The sequence below is a fragment of the Anthonomus grandis genome, chromosome 17 (genome assembly GCF_022605725.1).
Source record: "Anthonomus grandis grandis chromosome 17, icAntGran1.3, whole genome shotgun sequence".
In the NCBI taxonomy this organism is placed as follows: Eukaryota; Metazoa; Arthropoda; class Insecta; order Coleoptera; family Curculionidae; genus Anthonomus; species Anthonomus grandis.
In genome coordinates, this window is record NC_065562.1 from 948,183 (window position 1) to 969,895 (window position 21,713).

The 21,713-nt window shown below is 34.8% G+C and overlaps 1 long non-coding RNA gene across 5 annotated transcripts in view; it reads left to right on the forward strand.

Annotated features, from left to right (window-relative positions):
• The window catches only part of LOC126746425 (uncharacterized), a 45,270-nt gene that overhangs the window by 13,675 nt on the left and 9,882 nt on the right, over nt 1-21,713 (forward strand). For 3 of the 5 annotated variants that reach the window (XR_007663881.1, XR_007663883.1, XR_007663880.1), the window contains 3 exons: nt 7,091-7,179; nt 11,196-12,455; nt 12,566-12,726. This is a non-coding gene — a long non-coding RNA (uncharacterized LOC126746425). The remainder of the gene's footprint in view (nt 1-7,090; nt 7,180-11,195; nt 12,456-12,565; nt 12,727-21,713) is intronic. The other 2 variants (XR_007663882.1, XR_007663884.1) reach the window with 2 other exon arrangements.

Here is a 21,713-nt window from a genome sequence, read left to right on the forward strand (position 1 = left end):
AATAATGTTAAACCTGAAGAAACAAATAGAATAATTCAATTTTCTCATGAAGGAAAAACTATTCATTGCAGAATTCAAGAAACTTTCACTCTAATAAAATTAAGCTATTATTGGAAATCAATGAAAAATTTTATTATAAAATATATTGATAATTGTGAAATCTGTCGAAAGTCTAAATATAATAGAAGACATTTGAAACCATTTGAAGTTATTCATATAGATACACTTATAATAGGAAATAATAATAATAATATTTTGCTTTATTTCATACTATGAAGTAACATTATACATGAAAACTTATATAAAATTAAATGACCACCAAAAAAGGCTTATTTAGAAATACAAACATCTCCCTGACATAAATAAATATAAGTTTACACGCTTAAGTAATCACCTTTTAGTTTCAAGTGAAAGCTGAAGAGTGAAAGCCTGTGTATAGGGTAGTTAATATTACATGTGCAAGTATTAAACCCGTGATCAACAGAAGTAGGAAACTTATCTCTATTCTTAAATAAAAACATCTCTGTTTCAAATATAAACAAGTTACACAGTTAGTATTCCCTTAGATGTAAAAATACCTTTACAAGATTCTAACTACTGCATCTTAAACATTATTCTAATTACCTTTTTTTGAATGACAAATATATTTTTTATCTTAGAAAATAATGCCATACCTAGCTGCAGACTCAAAGTTTTCAAAATACAAGGCTCTTCTAATCCATTCATTTAGGTATTTTGGCACTGTACAGAATCAAAAATAAGCTTTATTTAGTTTAACTTGTAAATGTTCAATGTGATCTGAAAAGTCTAAAAATTCATCAATATGTACACACACTTTAACCTCGTAATTGTTGAGGTGTATTTCTTTTGGGGTCGCTTCCTTGTTTTATTTTGCTTTAAAAATCAAAACGGTCGTTTTTTGTTCATTCAGTATAAACTTGTTTTTACTAAACCAATCTTTGCTTTTTTGAAACAGTAGATCTTCATTCTAGCATAGCTTAGATATGTTAGCTTATGTTCGGAAACACCACTAATAAATTTGTCATCATCTGCAAATATTCTTAGGGTATTACATACTGTTTGAATATTGTCAATAATTTCAAAAGGCAAGTCATTTATGAACACCATTAATTAAATAATCTGAATTTATGACCTTTTGCTATTTACCATTACTTGTTGGACTCTATTGTTGAGATAAAAAGTGAACCATTTTAAGGAATTATTTCTCACCCCATATTACTGTAATTTCTTTATTAATAAATTTCTATCTAAATCATATGCCTCAGAAAGATCTAAAAATATTCCCAATGAAAGCTTTCGCCTCTCCAAATTCCTCAAGGCTGCTCAAGTGAACTGAAATATGGTAGTTTATTTATGGTAGGTGTTTACTCTTTTACTCTCAAAATATCCATCTTGATTATCAGACAAAATATTGCACTCTTTTAAAAAACTGAGAAGCTCATTGCAAACAATTAACTTAAAACTTAAACAGCTTTGAAAAACTTGGAAGTAGGCTGATCAGTCTACAGGATAAGCGAATTTATACGTAAAAATGACAAAAAATTTTAGGGTTGAAATTTGACCGTTTGGCATCCAGCCCTGCTTATAGTGCACTGAAAAAGGTGCAAAAATGTTTCAAAAAAATTTTTGGAGGTACAACCACATGTGGTCTTTACAAAATGATAGATTAAGTCCCTGGCTACCTGGAATCGGCAATTACATTTTTTAGCAGGGATAACATTTTTTATGGCGAAATTTGTCAAAAAGATTTTTAATACTTTTTTAAACATACTTCGCGATATCTCGGGAACTAATTAAGATATCAACTTACTTTTTTTTTCCTCAATAAAAGAAATGTTAGCGAAAATAACTGCAGTATTTTTGTTAGTGTAAAAAACTTAGTTTTTTTGTAAAACTAGAAAAATATTTAATATCAACATTTTTGGCATAGCTATTTTCAGTAAGCGAGAAACTTTTTTATTTTAAGATAGTTAGCTATACTATCTGCGTATGAAATAAAGCCATAACATCAACAAAGTTTAAAAAAAAAAATCATTAATCTAAGTCTTTTAGCAAAGTATATAGATTTCAACTTTAGACTGTGCTTTTAGTTTCCGAGTTATAGCGAGTTAAAATCGAAGCTTTTCGTAGCCGTTTAAAATATTTCCACTGCTTATGCCGGGCCGGGCGGCCGCGCCGCGCGACAGCAGTATTATTGGTATATCCTACATAAACAAATATTAAGCCAGTGAAAACCTGTCGGTAATAGACTTTTTAGTAAGGGTGTATTCTCACTTTTCTAAAAGTTTAAACAATAACCAAATAAATATTGTATTTAAAATAGTGAAAATTAATTAAAAAATTATTGCCCTTGAACTATTTCCTTTACGATCGGTAGGAATTTTTTCGGCTCGTGGAATGCTCCTTATTATATTGGGTTCGTTTTTGCTGCATTTACGAGTTTTTCTTGAACTTTTTAAAATGTAAACAGTCTCGATTAAATGTAGCAGCTACTATAAAACATTGTCACTGTCAAAGTTATGTACAAAAAACTTATATCATTATTTTATTGTAAAGTTAGTAATTTAAAAATGTATAAAGTTATTAATAATATCGGAATTTACAGAAAAATATTAAATTTGGAGCAGAAAATTTTCAGTATGCAATCGTATGGTAGTGGAACTAGTATGTCGTTAAACTACGTTTTGAATCCTTTTTTTCGTGAAAAATGTCCGCAAATAAGTCGAAGTAGGTAACAATATCTTCTGCGAGACGACTAATTTAACTTTTTGAGGCCACTGGTAGTGTTGAGATGAAAAAAAAGCAGAAAAAGAGATACGATGACAACGATGCTGCTACAATCCTTGCTTTGGAGTCAATTGCTGAGAACCCTCAGATGTCATTGAGAGCTAGGTCGGCGGTGCTAAACATAAGCAAATCTGAATTACAAAGAATTTATCATGCCAACAATATTAAAGTATTCAATCCAAGGTACTTGCATACTTTAGAAGAGAGGGATGCCGCACCTTTAATTATTTTCTGCTTGGTTAGGCAATAATATTCTCGGACGAATCTACTTTCACTACAAATGGTGTAATTTCATCCCAAAATTGTTGGTTTTGGTCCAATTAAACGCCAAACTTGGGGTAATCCATGGCAAGAGGCAATATTTTAAAAAAGTCAACGGATGGTGCGCCGTATCTTCCATTTAGGTATTATTGGACCATAGTTTATTAAAGGATCTCTTAATCAAGAAAAATATCTGCAAATTTTGGAAAGATTTTTTTGAAGCATACTTAGAACCTTTACCAGTTGATCAAAGAATAAATCTTTATTTTCAACAGGACGACTGTCCAGCGCACTCCACTAATCGAGTAGCAGAATGGTTGAATAGAACTTTTCCGAATCAATAGATTGGAAGACGCGGCCCAATTGGGTGGCCAAGGTCACCTGATTTAACCATTTCTGATTCCTATTTACGGAGTCAAGCAAATTGGTTATTCTGATCCATTAGCAAATGACAAGGAATTACTAAAACAAAGAATTAGAGATGCTTGTAATTCAATTTCCTTTGAACAAGTTAGAAATTCTTTTAAAAAAGTTTAGGGAAGGTACTGGAAAATGTTTCTATAATTTAATTGAAAAATGTTTCGAGGTAGCTACATTGAAAAAATTTAAAATAAGTAAATAAAATAAATTTTCTTGTTAAATTAGATGTACTATGTACATTTTATTACAAACATATTTTTGGGGATGGTTTGCAACTCTTAGATCAGTGATTTAACTATTAGGTAAATAAATTAGTTAGTTTTTCTCTAATAATTAAATATGAATAAAAAAATTTATTGGTACACAAAACGTAAAACTCAAAGTAGGCCTATGGTCGTAAAATTTGGTATTTGGGCATAATTTTGCGTTCTTAACAACTTTTTTATATCTTGCTCGCATCAAGACATGCTTGATTTAAAAAAAAATAAAAAATGCTAAATTTTATTTTTTATTCAAGCAGGGCTGGATGGACAAATTTTTTTGTAATTTTTACGGATAAATTTGCTTATTTTGAGACACTGTATAGTTGTCAAATGCATTAGGATGCGGGCCATGCTTTAATAAAATGTGCAACATGTGGCAGAAAACTTCAGATGTTGTTGGAATGCATATTTTGATATAGGTAGAAAAGTTTATAAAGAACCGGCTGCTCAATATGCGCACAAACCCATTTTTCAACACAAAATCGATAGAAAATCCGGTGGCAGAGAGAAAAGACGACCGCAATATATTTTCTCTCGCTTCTTATTAAAGAAACCGCAAGAACAAAGCAGCCGCCGTACTTCGTTTCTTTGTACCTGCCGGGGATTTAAAGCCTATGACGTAGCCTGAAGGCCTACTCAGTGTCGTCTCGTACGGGAAGTGAGTTAATCGTGTTATAAGGCATTTAAAATCTGTTGTGTGTTTTTTTTTTAAGTATAATAGTGAAATAGACTATAGTTTTTTTAGTTAGACTATCCGATTTTTATTGTAAAAGGTAAGTAAAATTGGTTTAAATTATTCAATTGTCTAATAATTTAAAAAAATAAATGAAAATTAATGACTGTTAAAAATTATATTATTTAAAATATACTTTGATTTTAAGTGACAAAATAATAGGTATTTAACTTGTAGGTATATATGTACAGCCTAGAGTGTGCATGTGTATATTAATTTTTTTACTTTCTAATTTTTTTTTAGATGTCACCTAAGAAAGTAGGCAAACAGGGACAAATAATTCACAGCCAAGGGAGAGAGATTATTTCAGTTAATTCGAAATTTACTACCTAATTCCGTCCTAGTATTAGACAATGCAGCTTATCACAATGTGCCTGTAGTCAAGAATGTTACATCTGGAAGTAAAAAGCAGGAAATAGTTGACTGGCTCAAGGAACGTAATTTTACATTTGATGCAAAACTCACCAAGACAGAGTTATATGAAATAGTGTCTGAAAATAAAAAAAGTATCTCGTAAAAACCAAGTTGGACGACCTAATGGAAAAGCATGGACATATTGTGTTACGTTTGCCTCCATATACCACCCAGAGCTTAATCCGATAGAAATAATTTGGGCAACTGTTAAGAATTGGGTAGCAAACAGAAATTCCACTTTTAAATTGGCGGATGTCGAAACTTTGACAAGGCAGAAATTTGCGGAAATTTCGAATGATGAGTGGATAAATATTTGCAACCATATAGACAACATAGAAAAACAATATTTCAAAAGTCATCACCTTTTTGATGAAGCATTGGATTCGTTAAAATTTACAGTAAATTCAGGCTCATCTGATGAAGAGATCGAATGGTCTTCATCGGATGAATCTGATTTAGGTTGTAATACACTATCTGATAGTGAATAAAAATATATAATATGTAAAATAATGAAATAAAACTTTAAGCTTATACCAATTTGTTTCTTTCCACAAGTCGTTTAAAATACCTAATCCTTAAAAAAAAATGCGAATAAAGAATCATTTTCAGCTACCTATTTGAAGTCCTGTTTTAAAAATAATTAGCGAACTGCATCCTCCTGTAAGTAAAACTATTTTTTATTAGATTTTTTATGGGCACATCACAATGCTAAAAAATATAATTTTAATTTATCTAAATTTTTTTAAACGAATCTCGGAGCAATTAAATTCAAATATGTGCATTCTTAGTTGGTATTTCAACTAAATCAAACGCACTTATAATATCGCTAGCTATACCTACTAAAAATCTAGGGCTATTTAAACTCTAGTACAAATAAATATTAATAATTTCAACAAGTGTGCCGCCTCCACTGTTTTCAGACCTCGACATAGTCATCTGACCCGATCGATAGAATAACGAGATGCGCGGATTTTGCCGCCTGTTGATGTCACCGGTTCTTTATAAACTTTTCTAACTATAATACTCGCTGATATATCTTTTCGGTAGCTCAATTTATCTTTTACATTTTTAGGAATACTTAAAAGTTCGTTTGGCCTTTATAGACCTTAACAAGAACCTTCTATGGTTAGCTGCTATATTTATGTGCATTTTATCAACAGGTCATCTCACTCTGTTTTTACAATTTTGTATCTATCTGCATACATCGAAAAAAATCATCAAATAAACATCTAATTGTAACTTTACTTCCCTAACTTCCTTATTATATTTATAGAGATCTTTTTTATTTTTCTTACATATTAGTTTCTTTGGAAAACTTTGATTAAAAATTGGTTCAAATATATTTGTAAAAGTACCCCATTAGCTCTGCCGTCGTAAAAGAGAGTGCCGTATCTGCAAAATGTCTGTTTTGAGAAAACGGTTAAAACGCGTATTCCTCTATAATGGCGTGAATTAAGTCCTAATGATTTCTAAAATATATTTTATTTGTTAATTTTGTGATAAAAAAATGAATAGAAATAATTTTAACATTCCTGAATTTTAACAGTAAGCTTAAAATGCACTTACGGCTTTTAAAGTTAATAAAGCAATATTTTTTAAGCCGCTCATTGTAACCAAAAAAGCTTAACTGCAAAACAAATTAATTACGGTATTTAAAGGTACTATATTCTACAAAAACTAGAAACTATTTTAGCTTTAAATCTTTCTTTGTAGTAAATATATATTTTTTTGCTTTTTTGCACCAATGAAATAAAATAATTTGTCTTTTTTAAAGAAATGCATTTATGTTATGCTATAACGCCTATAACATAGAAAAAACACAGAGTCATTGTGTAATCATTTAGGGAGGGTTCCCTTAAACCTTTTTTATTCCCTATTACCCTATAGCAGCCTCACTATAGGTTTACAGGCAAGGGTGGCTTGGCCGTAATAGGTTGAGTAAAGAACCACTTGATAGTAGAATTCAATACTGATTTATTCACCCAAAACTACAACTATTTATATCATTAAAAATGTCGATTAGACAAAGTATATAAGAAACAAAACAAAAGGCTTGGTAAACTTAAATCAAGATCCACTTTATGAACACAGATATTAGAAGATAATAAAATTTCAAAGATTCAAAATCAAAATGTCAATAAAAAAGAAATAATTCATGTAAATGAAGCTAAAATAATGCCAATTGTTGCAGATTGATGATCGGAATCATCTATACCAACGGGAATGGAGTAAAATTCCATGATCTAAATAATAATCCTGGAATACTACCGTACAAATTAGGTAAGATTTCACCCTTATTATAAAATAATTTTATACTTTCAAAAATTATGCGACTTAATTAACGCTTTAAATACTGATTTTATTTATATGAGAGAATGTGAAAACACCTTGTTAGCGTTATTTGCTTATGAAAAACGAATTGAACATAGTATTAGACAAATAAACCAAACAAAGACGAGATATTTTAAATCCTCTTGGCTCCTAATAAAAGTAATAACTGGAAATATTGATCAAAATGATGCGATCAAATGTTTCTGCAAATCAATATATTCTAAAAAGTCGCATATCACAATTAAAAACGACAATTAATCAAGTATCACTCAATCAAATAGTTTTCAATATCTTGAACTACATTTTATAAAAAACAGAAGTAGCTATATCTTTTGCTAAGTTAAACACATTATATAATTCAATAATTGATCCAACTGGATTAATAAAACAAATAAATAGGGTAAAAAATTAATTAACAATTGATAGTTTGTCAATACCAGTTAACATATTAAAATATCTAAATTAAATTTATTCATTATAAATAATTATTTATATATATAATTATATAATATAAATATCTAAAAATTTAAAACATTTTAAATTTTTAGATTATTGAAATTTAATTTAATTTGACTCAAATGGTGCTATTATTACCTTTAGATTAGATAGATTAGTATTACCATTGGTCGAATCAGATATATATATCACTAGTATCAATTATACCTATTCTTGATTGCCAAAATCAATTTTTCTTAAACCTACCCCAAAAACCATTAATATACAGGGTGTCCGGAAGCTAGATGCAATCCTTTAAGGAGGTGATAGCTGACTTAATTTCAAACATTTTAAGCTAAATATGTGTAGGTCGAAATTTGTTTATAAATTTTTTATGGCAATTTTTGCATTTTTCTCAAGAAATACCAACATTTCACACTTAAACGGTAATAGAGCGCAAGTTACAATTAGTATCGGAGTTTCAAAGTTTATTTTGTTTTGTCTAATGTGTATTAATAAAAATACGATCAATTTCAAGCTTCTGTGTAAACTTATTAGAAAAAATAGAGATATTGAAACGTAAAAAATAAATATGGAGTTAAAATAAAAATACTTTGTTTTATGTTTAAATAATTGAAAATGAAAATGCTTTCGTCGTTCAAACCTCTCTAAAAATATGCCTAGCTTCTGCCCTTTATTTTAAGATATCACTCATGCCGATGCCTGGCCAATTCTCAGAATTATGGCCTCTTGGGTGCGGCAGGTCATGTAAACAAAACTTACTTGATTGGTTTTCTATTATGGGACAGTTCAGGTAAATAAAAAGTAATAAAAACAAAATTAAGCAGAGGTACCTAATAGTAGATACTGTAGGGTAAGGGGTACCTAGTAGGTACTTTGGGGTGGGGGTTACAAGTTAGGTACCCGCTTAATAAATAAAAACGTGTGATTTTAGCCTCTTGTTGTTTAGTTTCACTCTCGCCTCTAATTTTGTAAAATTATCAACTTCCTACTGACTGCATCCAATGTTTTTTAATTTTTTTTGGGAATTTACCAACCAAGAGTACGCTGACATTGTCTTCACATATGGACGCGCTAACGATAATGGAGCTTTGGCACGACGCTTGTACCAGGAACGTTATCCAGATCGGAGGTTACCAAACTTCAGGGTGTTTCAAAACACCTTTCGCCGTCTTACTGAAGTTGGCATTGGGAATAATCCGGCACGTGGAGTCAACCGTGGCTTTAATAATGTAAAGATTGAGGAGCAAATACTGGAAGCTTTTACCGCAGACCCTACTGCAAGCGTCAGAAAAGTAGCTGAAGACCTTGGCCTTTCTAGATGGAAGGTGTGGACGACCATGAAGAAAGATGGACAGTATCCCTTTCATGGTACGGGGGTGCAGGGCTTACAAGAAGAAGACCCTGCAAGACGAATTCAGTTCTGCCGCTTTTTATTGAACATGGACATCGAGGACCCGTTATTCTTAAGAAGTCGGAGTAATAGGCAGGACTATTATTGGGCCACATTTTCTACCAGAGAATTTAAATGGTGCCAACTATTTAGATTTTCTACAAAATGATATCCCCGTTCTTCTAGACGAAGCTGGATTATTGGAACGAGAAAGACCAATAATCTTTCAGCAAGATGGTTGTCCAGCGCATTGGTCCTTGGCTGTCAGGAATTACTTAGACGACTGTTTTCCAGACGGTTGGGTCGATAGAGGCGGAACCTTTCCTTGACCTCCTCGATCGCCTGACCTAACTCCGTTGAATTTTTTCAACGGAAAGTTGAAATGAATTGAATATGGGGCCGGGCAAAGGAGCTTGTATACACCACCGAAATAAGAACAAGAGAAGAGTTGATTCGCGAAATAAATGAAGCATTTGACAGGATGAAAGAAGATATGACCATAAGAGTAACCACCACCGAAGTAACAAAAAGGGCTTGTGCCTGTATTAGAAATAATGGATTGCATTTTGAACATGAACAATAAATAGTTTAAACAAAATTGTGTTTTATTTAACATTAAAACCTAAAATAACCCCACAATCGGGGCTCTAATGCTTAATAGGCTTATGAGAAGTCTCAGTCTAATACATGACCTGCCACACAAAAGAGGCCATAATTCTGAGAATTGGCCAGGCATCGGCATGAGTGATATATAAAAATAAAGGGTATTTCAATGTCTCTATTTTTTCTATAAGTTTACACAGAAGCTTGGAATTGATCGTATTTTTATTAATACACATTAGACAAAACAAAATTAACTTTGAAACTCCGATGCTAATTGTAACTTGCGCTCTATTACCGTTTAAGTGTAAAATTTTGGTATTTCTTGAGAAAAATGCAAAAATTGCCATAAAAAATTTATAAACAAATTTCGACCTACACATATTTAGCTTAAAAAGTTTGAAATTAAGTCAGCTATCACCCCCTTAAAGGATTGCATCTAGCTTCCGGACACCCTGTATACTGAGTTTTTTTTTAATTCACTTATTGACCTTATGCTGAGCACATTTAGTCACGAAAAGCCTCTATATAACTTTTTAGTATTTAAACTAATCGAATCCCAAGTCTGAGACTCGAACCCAGGGCCACACGACTGCTAGGCAGCTATATACCCACCGCGCTGCCGGGGTCGGCTACTTTGAGAGAAATAAACAAATTTTTCAAAAAAAAAGATCTCTGACAAAAAAATTAAAGAAAAAAAGCAACTTGGCAACGTAGAATACCTTTATGTTTACAATGCACGCTAGATATTTTTTCATATTAGTGAAGCTAGCGCCCAATCGATATCCAACAACCAAAATCTAGAACGCAGCGTATGTCGTTTGCCAGCAACCTATTTATAGTCTGCGCCCGCTGTTCTTTAATCGATATAATGTCCATCTCCTGAAATGCCCAAGGAATTTTAATATTTTTTTGTCCAGATATTAATAATTAATAACTAAATCGATTTATAGTGGTTATAAACCTGTACAAACTAAAGTTTTTTTGTGAAAAATTACATTAATTACTTTATTGAAAAGTTAGTAGGGGGAAGTCTTTTCTCCACAAACAAAATGCTAATCCTCTAATTTCAGGAGTGATGCATTTCGGGAAGTGTTCTTGCCATCATCAGACTTGAGTTACTTAACACATACACAAATTTTAAACAATAACAAACAATACTAAATAGATAGATAAACTGAAGTATTTGTCGCGGTTTATACCCATTATAAACCGATTTAGTTATCCATTGTTAATATCTAGATAAAAAATTATTAAAACTCTTTTGGAATTCCAGGAGATACGGGCATTATATTGATTAAATTATGGGCGCCGACTATAAATATGTTGCTGGCAAACGACATTGCCGCGTTCTCGATTTTGGTTGCCGGATATCGACCAGACACTACCTCCATTTGCATACATTAATTTTGCGGCATTTCGGGTTCGAATAAGCAATAAATTTGCTAGATTTTAATAATATACTTACTTAATATTCTCACCAACCCAAAAAATGAACTTATTATGAACTTACAAGAAAGGGACGTCGGAGAAAAAGAATCCACAAGCAAGACACGGGAACCTACCCCTAAAACCCCCGAAGCCAGGATGGACCCTTTATCCATTCAGGAGGAGGACCTGCTAAGGTCACCAGCCGCCAGCAACTCAGAAGCTGAAGTAAGCGAAAACTCCTCGACTAGGGCAGAACCAGAAGGTTTTGACCAGGCGGAAGTTAAGGCTACCAAGGCCGAAAAATTGCTGCGACTCAAGGAAAAAAAGAAGCATGCAAGGAACCGCAACCGCACAAAGAGGAAAGATAGAGGAAGAAGGAGGAGCGAGAAGCCCACCAGGAGGGATCAACAGTTCCTCCAGGACCAGCTCTGCTTCTACATCCTCTTGTAGGAGGCAGCTCTAAGGGCACCACCAAAGCCTCGAACAGCGGGCAACACCCAAGGAGTCGCCAGCTAGTAAAAGGGCGTGGACCAAGGGCAAGAGATGTAAGGCGAGAGGCAGATAAGCTGAAGCCAATCATCCTACCCACGGCACCCGTCGCTGTCAGGGAAGAGGACACCCAGCATCGGCGCCTCTAGCAAAAAGGGGCAAATCAAAAAGGACACCCCACCCGACCGCCAGCATAAGAAGCCTAGCTAACAGGGCAGGTACATCCCTCTAAAAGATGTGCAGACAGGCGCGTCTCCCCTCCTAAGGAGAGATACCCAGTCAGGGCATCCACGAGGGACAAATGACCAACCCAGTTTCGGCTCCTATAGCGGGGCAGTCAACAGGGCAAATCAGGTCGTTTTTAGGTCAGACCAGAGAAGGTGGAAGGGTGACCAAAGAGGAGGCCGCCTAAGGCTCCATCTCATCTCTGAGATGAGGAGGACCAAGGCTGAGCTCCACTCTCGAAACTCCGGACTCACAGAGACGGGCTGGTTTCTGGTCACGATGGAGGACGAACCCTCAAGAGACTGGCTTTTGAGCTCCTGTCAACCACTGACCGTGGGGAGTCGCACCTTCACCGCGTGTGTTCATTCTGTGGACATCGGAGCGGCCAGACTTAGAGTATGTCAGGGAAATCCTTGAAATACAGAATAGGACCTTAAGCGTCCCCAGCTGGCAACACCTGAGGACGGAAGGCGAGTCTGGAAGGTCCGAGAGCTGAGTCCAAGCTTTTCGAGTGACCGTTCGGCGAACGCCCAGCACCGCAGCGGTAACCTCCAAGCCACCAGAAGGGAAGCCTTAGGCAGATAAGAGGGCTACCCCTACACCCATGGATGTCCCCCATGGCGCAATTAGGGTAAGTCAAATCAATCTCCAACATAGTCAAGATGCAACTGCCGAATTGGCGAGCATCATGACTGGTAAGGCTGGAGAAATTGTATTAATACAAGAACCTTACTTTTTTAGGAAACAAATAAGAGGACTAGGGGCCACCGGCTTCCGATCTAGCCGGTCTTGAAGGAGATCAGAGGCCTAGAACGTGTCTCTTAGCATCCAGGGAGCTTCAACTAACACCTTTACCACAAGTAAGCTCCAAGGATGCTACGGCAGCTCTGCTAGAGTACACGGTAAGTGGCACAAAATATAAGTTAGTAAAATGCAGTTTATATCTTCCGTATGATAATGGACAACGGAAGATCTAAAAAGGTTAATAAAATACAGTAGGGATAGTGCTTTTCCATTAATCGCGGGGTGTCACGCGAACGCGCACAACATTGTATGGGGAAGTACGGATACCAACGCGAGGGGTACGGCATTATTAGAATATGTAATATCGGAAAACCTTGGTAATAAACGTAAATGCGGAACCGACTTTTGTCAATAGAGTTAGACAAGAGTTTCCGCAAATGAGTAACACGGTCATTTGCGGAAAGGGTTGAAAACTGGAGGGTCTCACAGGACATAACAATGTCCGATCATAGAATGATCCGCTTCGAAATCCGTTCGGATAAGGAGGAACAGCCCCTCAAAAGAAACCGGAGGGCTACCGACTGGACCAAATTTAAAGAGGGTCTTGTTCAGTCCATGGGTACTCTAGGTGGAGCCAATATCCTCCAAAGAGGAACTAGATACAGAAGTAGTACGGTTAAACAGGTTACTCATCAGTTGTTACGAGGCCACATGCCCTCCCAAGAGAGTTGGCAACAAGAGATTGCCCTGGTGGAATGACATTTGGGACTGTCTCAAAAAAGACGTAAGAAGGTCGCACCACCTCAAGGGGGGAACTCAAGAGAACTGGGATTTATACTTAACAGCTAGAAGGAAATTGAAAAACGAAGTCCGACGATGCAAAAGAGACTGCTGGCGCAAGTTCAGTGGAGAGATGGAAGAAACGGCACTTCACTCTGTAGTGAGCAAAGCTGAAAAAGCTATAGAGAGCAAGGAAATAGCACTTGATAAGGCAAAAACAGACACTATCTGCCAAGCCCTCCTGACCAGGGGCACTTCGGCTCATCTTGTCAGGTGGGTGAAAACGGCGCTGGAAGACCGGAAGATCAGTGCTACACTGAGAGACTGTCGTGTCGAGGCCAGGGTGAAGGGCGGCTGCCCGTAAGGCAGTTGCCTTTCGCCACACCTTTGGTGCCTGGTGATGGACCGTCTCCTCAGGAATCTAGAACTTGAAGGATTCCATGCACAGGCATACGCGGACGACGGACTAGTGATGGTCACCGGTAAATTCGTGAACACAGTCTGTAAGGGAATGCAAGTCGCGTGCAGGATAGTGGAACTGGTGTTGGAAGACAGGGCTCTCGGTTAACCCTGAAAAGACCGAGCTCATTCTCTTTACTAAGAGGCGGAATTTGACAGGCTTTAAAGCTCCCATTATGTATCAGACTTGACTAACTTTGAGGCAGCAGGTCAAATACTTGGAAGTCATTTCAGACAGCAAGCTCACGTTTAAAACTCACGTAGAGCAGGCCGTAAATAAGATAACGGCCCTAATATGGCAATTACGACAAACAATATGAAGGTGGTCCCAGAAGTACCCGACCCAAGAAAGAAAACACGAAAATTTTGGACAAAAATGTATTTATTTTTCAACATAATCTCCTTTCAGTTCTATACACTTTTTCCAGCGATGTTTTATAAGTTCGATACTCTTTTTATAATAAGAACTGTCTTGGGCCTCGAAATAGTCATTAACTGCAGACATCACTTTTTCATCGTTGGAAAATCTTCGACCACTGAGCCAGTTTTTTAAGTTTGGGAACAGAAAATAATCTGAGGGGGCTAAATTTGGCGAATAGGGTGCATGAGGTAGCAATTCAAACTTTAATTCGTTAATTTTGGCCATTGCAATAACGGATTTGTGAGCTGGTGCATTGTCTTGATGAAACAACACTTTCTTCTTAACCAAATGCGGCCGTTTCTGCTTGATTTCTTCGCTCAAACGTTGCAATAAGTTCGCATAATACTCGCCGTTGATAGTTTTACCTTTTTCAAGATAGTCAATGAAAATTATCCCTCGCGCATCCCAAAAAACCGACGCCATGACCTTGCCTGCAGATGAAACGGTTTTCGCCTTCTTTGGAGCCGGTTCTCCCTTTTAAGTCCATTGTTTTGATTGTTCTTTTGTCTCAGGTGTGAAGTGATGGACCCATGTTTCATCCATGATTATGAAACGACCTAAAAATTCTGCTTTGTTGCTATTAAATTTCGCTAAACACTCAATTGAAACCTCTTCACGACACTGTTTTTGCTCGAGTGTGAGCAAACGCGACACCCATCTTGCACACAGCTTTCTCATGTCAGAATTTTCAGTTAATATGCGATGAACCGCACTTTTTGAAATGCCTACAATGTCCGCTAGCTCGCGAACTTTCAGTCGGCGATCATCCAGTACCACTTTGTGAATTTTCTTTAAAATTTCTGGAGTCGTCAGCTCATTTGGTCGACCACTGCGATGCTCGTCTTGGCAGCTCGTACGAATAATACGCTCTTTCAAATAAAAGTATTGTATCACATAACGATGACCAATTTTCTCCATTTTCACAAATCCAATGAAAACGTTCACTATTGATGGCTGCCAAACAAATACTAAATAACGTGGCGTCTTCAAACTTGAAACATATGCTTTATAGATTGCATACTTTCTAATACACTTATATTTTTCAAACTACTACCGACATCTCTAGGTCAGGCCGGGTACTTCTGGGACCACCCTCGTAGGTACAAGATGGGGGTATAAAACCCCATGTTGTCTAGTGGCTTTATACCGCAGTCATACGACCGAGGATCTCGTACGGACCCGTGGTATGGTGGCCAGCCGTATAGAAGGTCACCAACGCCCAAAAGCTGACCAGACTGCAAAGAGTGGTCTGCTTGGGAATTACTGGCTGGAGCTATGAGAACAACACCTGCGGCACCACTAAATATTATTCTTGGGCTACCGGACCTCCTAGTCTGGATTGAGAGGGCACAACAGTCATAATAGATATTTTACAAATATGGCGTCTTTTATAATATTGTAACGAAATTCGGGAACATACTTTTATTGTCAACGTCAAAAAAAAACACTAACATAACTCGCCTTGACTGTCGTTTAATTGTTTCCAAGGTAAAAACTGGCTAAACAATTAAAACTGAATGAATTGTCACGAAGCGCGTCCTTTTTAAAACCCGATGGAACAGTTTCGAAATATTTAGAATTATCTTCATTGATTTTGCCCAAAGAGACCAATAATTTTAGGAGAATACTGACAGTCAAAGCAAGCATTAGAACTACAGGGATTTACAATAATATAACCTAAATAACCTAAATTGGGGCCAAAATGGGGCTCTCGAACAAGATGAACTACGGGTCTTGTCGACTTGCAATATTTTAAAATTTGAGCATAAAGAGTACTTTGAAAAGAATAGATTAAGAGAAAAAAATTTGCGGATTATTCACATAGGACGCTAAAAAATAATATTAAATTATGTCAAAAAAGAGGTCTACTCTACTCTATTTGATGATCGAAACTTGTTGCTATTGATAATTACATTGTCAAACTTTTGACATATGATCTCGCAGTTGTGTTGTCTCCAAATTGTGTATATATGTAATAAGAAACAAGCACATCTAAAAAGCATTACTTATATAAGAGAAAACATGAAAGACATCTAAATCTATCTGCCAAAATGATAGCAGTGTTTTTACACTATAATAGTGAATGGGTTTCGCTTTTACACACATTTGTACACAAGCAAAAAATTCATTCCCTTATGCAAATATTTGTAGCCTCCATATTTTCTAACGTTTTGAGATTTTATTCATATGAAAAAATATAGAGAGGACTCGTAAATTTTGTTTTTGTTATTTATATGAAAAATAATTAATATTCTTTAGACTTAATTTTAAATAGAATATGCCTATATTTCATATTATTTTTAATTAGGATCGAAATCTAAAAAGTACCAAAACAATAAATAATACATTATGGGTGTCTTTGGTATGTTTTCTTACACGAAAATAAAGGGACTTGATTACAAGAAAAGGTAAAATCATTTTTTTTTATGTTATATAAACAATTTCGTCTTTTTGGCCATGTTTTATCTATAATTTCATTTAAATTAAATAATTTTTCCAAAACTACAAAATTCTTAGTCGCAAAAAAATAAAAAAAGGAACACTGGCACAGTTGAAATCCGAATCCAGGCCGACCGGCTCATAGTTCACTCTCATTACCACTAAACCATGAAGCGCTTGCGGCGAATGTTCGAAAACGAGTTTATATCGTACGTAGGTACACATTGTCATGACTTTTTTTTGTTTTTATTATTTTATTAAAGAAAATGTTATTAATCCTCCAATTTTTTGTGCTTAAAATAGTCCAAAGAAGATTAGCTTACTATTTCATATTCAAAAATGTTTAAATTCGGAGATACCTAAAGTCGACTAGAACCATGAACTACTTAAAAACTAAACACTATAGATGAAAATAATAAACCAAACGTAAGTAGAACCCTAAAGAAACCCTACGAATCAACTTTAACTACAGAATACTAATAAAAATAGTACAAAAACTAGGAAAATAGTAAACGTATTTACATTTTCATAATAATATTATGACACCTAACTCGCCTGTGAAAGGAACAATTTGAATTTCCTTTTTTTTCGAATATATGTGACCCACTTCAGACTTCTTTTTAATTTTTCAGCAAAAAAGGTGTTTTTAGTCTTAATATTCATTATTTAAAATACGCACTGAAACCACTCAAAACATCCTTTTAATACTAATACGGTACGAAAGGTGCACCATCCAAAAGTAAACAACGAGCGCAGTTGCCAAATACCTTTATCGCGAGAATATTTCTGGGCAAAATTGACGTTGCCGCTGTGTGTGGAAATTTGGTGATTTAAAGAATTCATATTAAAAATATAAATTATTATGGGTCCGTTAAAGTTAAAGGGACGTCTAAAAAACGATTTTTTTTTGAAAATGTTTACATAGAATGTTGAGTTTGAACATTTTATTGATAAAAAAGTGAGGATGAAGTAAAAAAATGCAAAATTTTAAAAATTTTAATGGATTTTCTATTTACGTATGATTCACAATTACACCCGACTACACTCTATTTGCGACTAGGCATCACGTTGACCATTACATATGCTATTAATTTAAATTTAAATCCTTAAGTAACAAAATTCTGCAACTTAGAAGGATTTACATCACTTCTTTAGGTGAAAAACACAAATTTCCACGCGCAAATCCGGAATATCAAATATGCAAATACGGACTTATTCATAAATAAAAAAAAATGTCAAAATGTCACATATTTATTGGGAGTGGCTACTGTACTAGTACGATTATCTTAATTTTCTGTCCTGTCTCATTATAGGTAAGTATTTGTTTATTTATATAACCATAAAATATGCATTGTTGGACTGTGTGGTTGGCGCACATGTGGAGTTGGCATTGCAAAAAGGGATTGTAACCTTGGGTTGGCGCTAAATAGTTGGTTGGGTAGTCGTTTGAGCCCTACTTAGGGAATGGGATAATAGTTAGAAAATGGGAATTATAGGCACAAACACGCGTGTCTGTGCCTATAATTCCTATGCCTTATTCCTAATGCCTATAATGAATTTAGAGATATTTATTGTTTTGACTATAAGTTAATGTACATTAAACCTCATCGTTATTATTTACTTATTAATAATTAAATATCTTAAATTATGTTTTTTTTTTTCAAAATGTTTATTTTTATATATAAAATTACATAAAATATCAAATAATTTAAATAAATAATACCTATTTTTTAACACCTGATAAATGTGTTTTGTTCATGTAATGTAAAATCTAACTAGGTATATTATGCCTTTATTATCTAAAATTGAGTCCACAGCCAACACATCCAACTAAAAAGTGTTCCAGGCAAAACCAAAAAATACTACTGGCCACACTCAACATTTTATTTTTAGACGTCCCTTTAACTTTACCGGACCCATTATTATTAGTGTTTAGTGTAAATATAGTACAAAATAGTTTTGGTAATTAAACGAGTTTCACATTTTCTTTTGCTTTACAATAAAGGATGCAACTCAGTTTCTGCTAATTATAATAATTTATTATATCACGTTATTTTCTTCTGTTAAAATTGAGTAATCACTGGCAACATGGAATACTAAGCATGTGTATCAACAAAATATCCCCTCTGCCCCATGTGTAGATGTTGCGCTCAATCCAAAGCAGCCAATGTTTATTCTAGTCATCTAGTGTATTCAATGTTCTAAGGTAAAGATGCTCATACTGTCTGCATAATGCTACAACGTGTCTACAACTTTTTGCATAGAACTCCAAGATATTCAAGTTAATAGAATTATGGATGGAAAATGGTTGATATCTATTCCGGGCCAATTGAATGCTCCAGTGTCATGCCCAATTTTCAAAGACTTCATGTCTTACTTCATAGTTCTTATTGGGTTGAAACTACCAATGAATGCATTATCCAAATCAAGCCATTCATCTCAAGGACTTATAAACCGAGCCAACTTAACTATGAATGACATATCACTCTCAAAATTAAATTTAAGTTTTCACTTTCATGATAAAAGTAAAATATTGAATCTCCCTACGTTGGACCTAAATATAATGAATTTTGAAGAAAGATAGAAGCTCTTCAGCCATTCAAGAACAAAAAAGACATTTCAAATTTAAAATTTTTAAAATTAGTGTTTTCTCATCGTTTTCAAGTTCAATATCTGTAATAAAATGAGGTAGTATATTGAAAAGAAGAAACGAGCTCAGAGATCAATAGATCAATCCTCAGCTTCAGTGTATATAAAAAAAATCTAATATACCTCATGTAAATTATTGTATTTAAGACTTATTGAACTTACATTAAATTAAATATAACGAAAGGTTTCGTTAAAAATTTAAGTTTATATATCTTTTAAATACAAAAATAAGTTGTTTTCTTCTTTTCAGTATTTGAGTGTATGACATAGTATTTTCTAAATTAATTTTTACTGTATTACTGACGTAATACCCAACAACATAGGTAACTCATCATGAATTCGTCACAACAGTACAGATTTTACTTATACATATTTTTATCTAACATGTCGAGCAGAATAAGCATTTTTAGATGTAGCACCTCAAGCTACAATTATTTTTTATTTATAAGAGAATATAAAGAAACATATTTCCAAATACTTAAATTAACAGTTTTATTGAATTTTTTTAGTGCAGTTTTTGTTCAATGCTTTTTCTGCTGCTACAGCTTCGGTAAATTGGAATGCACTTGAAACGGCTTCTGACCCACTTACTTTATTTTTTCAAGTTCTGTGTGATAAGATCAATCAGTGCTTTACTTTACAAGAGGCCTTAGAATTTCAGCTAAAAACCTCCGTTTTTTGACTAAATTGTGCAAATGAAAATATCCTTGTATATCATCAGAAATACCGTAGTCTGTACAGAAAGACAAATTAAAGCAGCAACATCTAATTATTTTAAGGATCGCTTAAATATGTCATCAAATAGGCAAAGAGAGTGTTGGTCGATTATTAATGATTTTAGACATTGCCATAGAAAAGTATCTGAACCGGAGTTAAGACCTGACATTTTAAACGACTATTGTTGTAATATGCCTAATATCTTGCTCAAGGGCATTCATAGTAACATTGATCCCTTACACTATCTTCAAGAAGTATCGGTTGAGCACTCATTTTTCTTTCATCCTGTCGATCTTACCGAAGTAAAAAATGAAATCAAACGCCTAAAAACCATAAATCATCTGGAGCTGATGGGATATCTTCGAGGTTGTTACTCTTTTTGCCTGATTCAGCCTTAAATGCTTTAGTGTCTGACATAAACAATTCTTTACATATTGGCATTTTTCCTTCATGTTTAAAAGAGGCAGTGGTTATCCCTCTTCATAAGAGTGGAGATTTGGATCAGCCTTGTAATTTCCGTCCCATTTCTATTTTGTCTACCCTCTTTAAGATAGTTGAAAAACTTGCAAAAAGCAGAATTTTGTCCTTTTTACATCATTATGGCATTTTGTCTGCAAATCAGTTTGGATTTCAAGCCGGTAAAGGGACTCATGATGCTGTTTTTAGCTTTTTGGAGAGCGTCTATGTGTGCTTGAATTCTGGAGAGTCATCGGCGGCAGTGTTTTGTGATCTATCCAAAGCATTTGACTGTGTGGATCATGGAATACTGTTATCTAAGCTCGATAGATATGGTTTTAGGGGCGTAGCGTTGCGATGGCCTGAGTCCTATCTATCAAATCGTACTCAGAAGGTTACAGTGTCTGGGCGTTTGTCTGCTTCTAGATCCCTGAAATGCGGCGTTCCCCAGGGTTCAGTGTTGGGACCACTGTTATTTTTACTGTATGTGGATGACTTGAGTTCATTGAAACTGCAGGGCAAGGTGGTTCAGTTTGCTGATAATACCACCATACTATGGAGCCATAAAAATTCTTATTATATTAGGACTTGTATCCTTGAAGACCTTCAGATTTTATCAGGGTGGTGTGCTTCCAACAGGCTCGTGTTTAATGTAAGTAAGACGTCTATTATGGGGTTTAAGTGCGATGTTCAGGGTCTTATGTTTGACGAAAATTCCCTCTTGCAGAATAAAGAGTGCTGCAAGTTCCTAGGAATTACCATTGATGGTCGCCTTCAGTTTGAAGATCATATTTTACATTTAGCTGGGAAATTATCTTCTGGATGTTTTGCAGTAAGAATGGCAAAACAAGAGCTGGGAGGGGTGGTTGCACGTTCAGTGTACTTTTCACTTATTGAATCTCATATTCGGTATGGCTTGCCTTTTTGGGGTTTAACCAATAAGGGGCTACTTAACATTGTCTTTGTTATTCAAAAAAAATTAGTTAGATACCTGTGTTCTGCTAAATTAAGAGATTCTTGCAAACCCCTCTTCATTTCTGAAAAAATCCTAACTCTTTTTGCACTCTTTATCTTAGAAACAGCTGCTCTTATTCACAAAGTTCCCAAACTACCCTCTGACACTGGCCATTTGACTCGTCGTGTAAATGATGTTCCCCTACCTATTCCTACTTTACTTCCCTTACCAAAAACTCATTAATTTACATAAGTAAAAAAATTTACAAT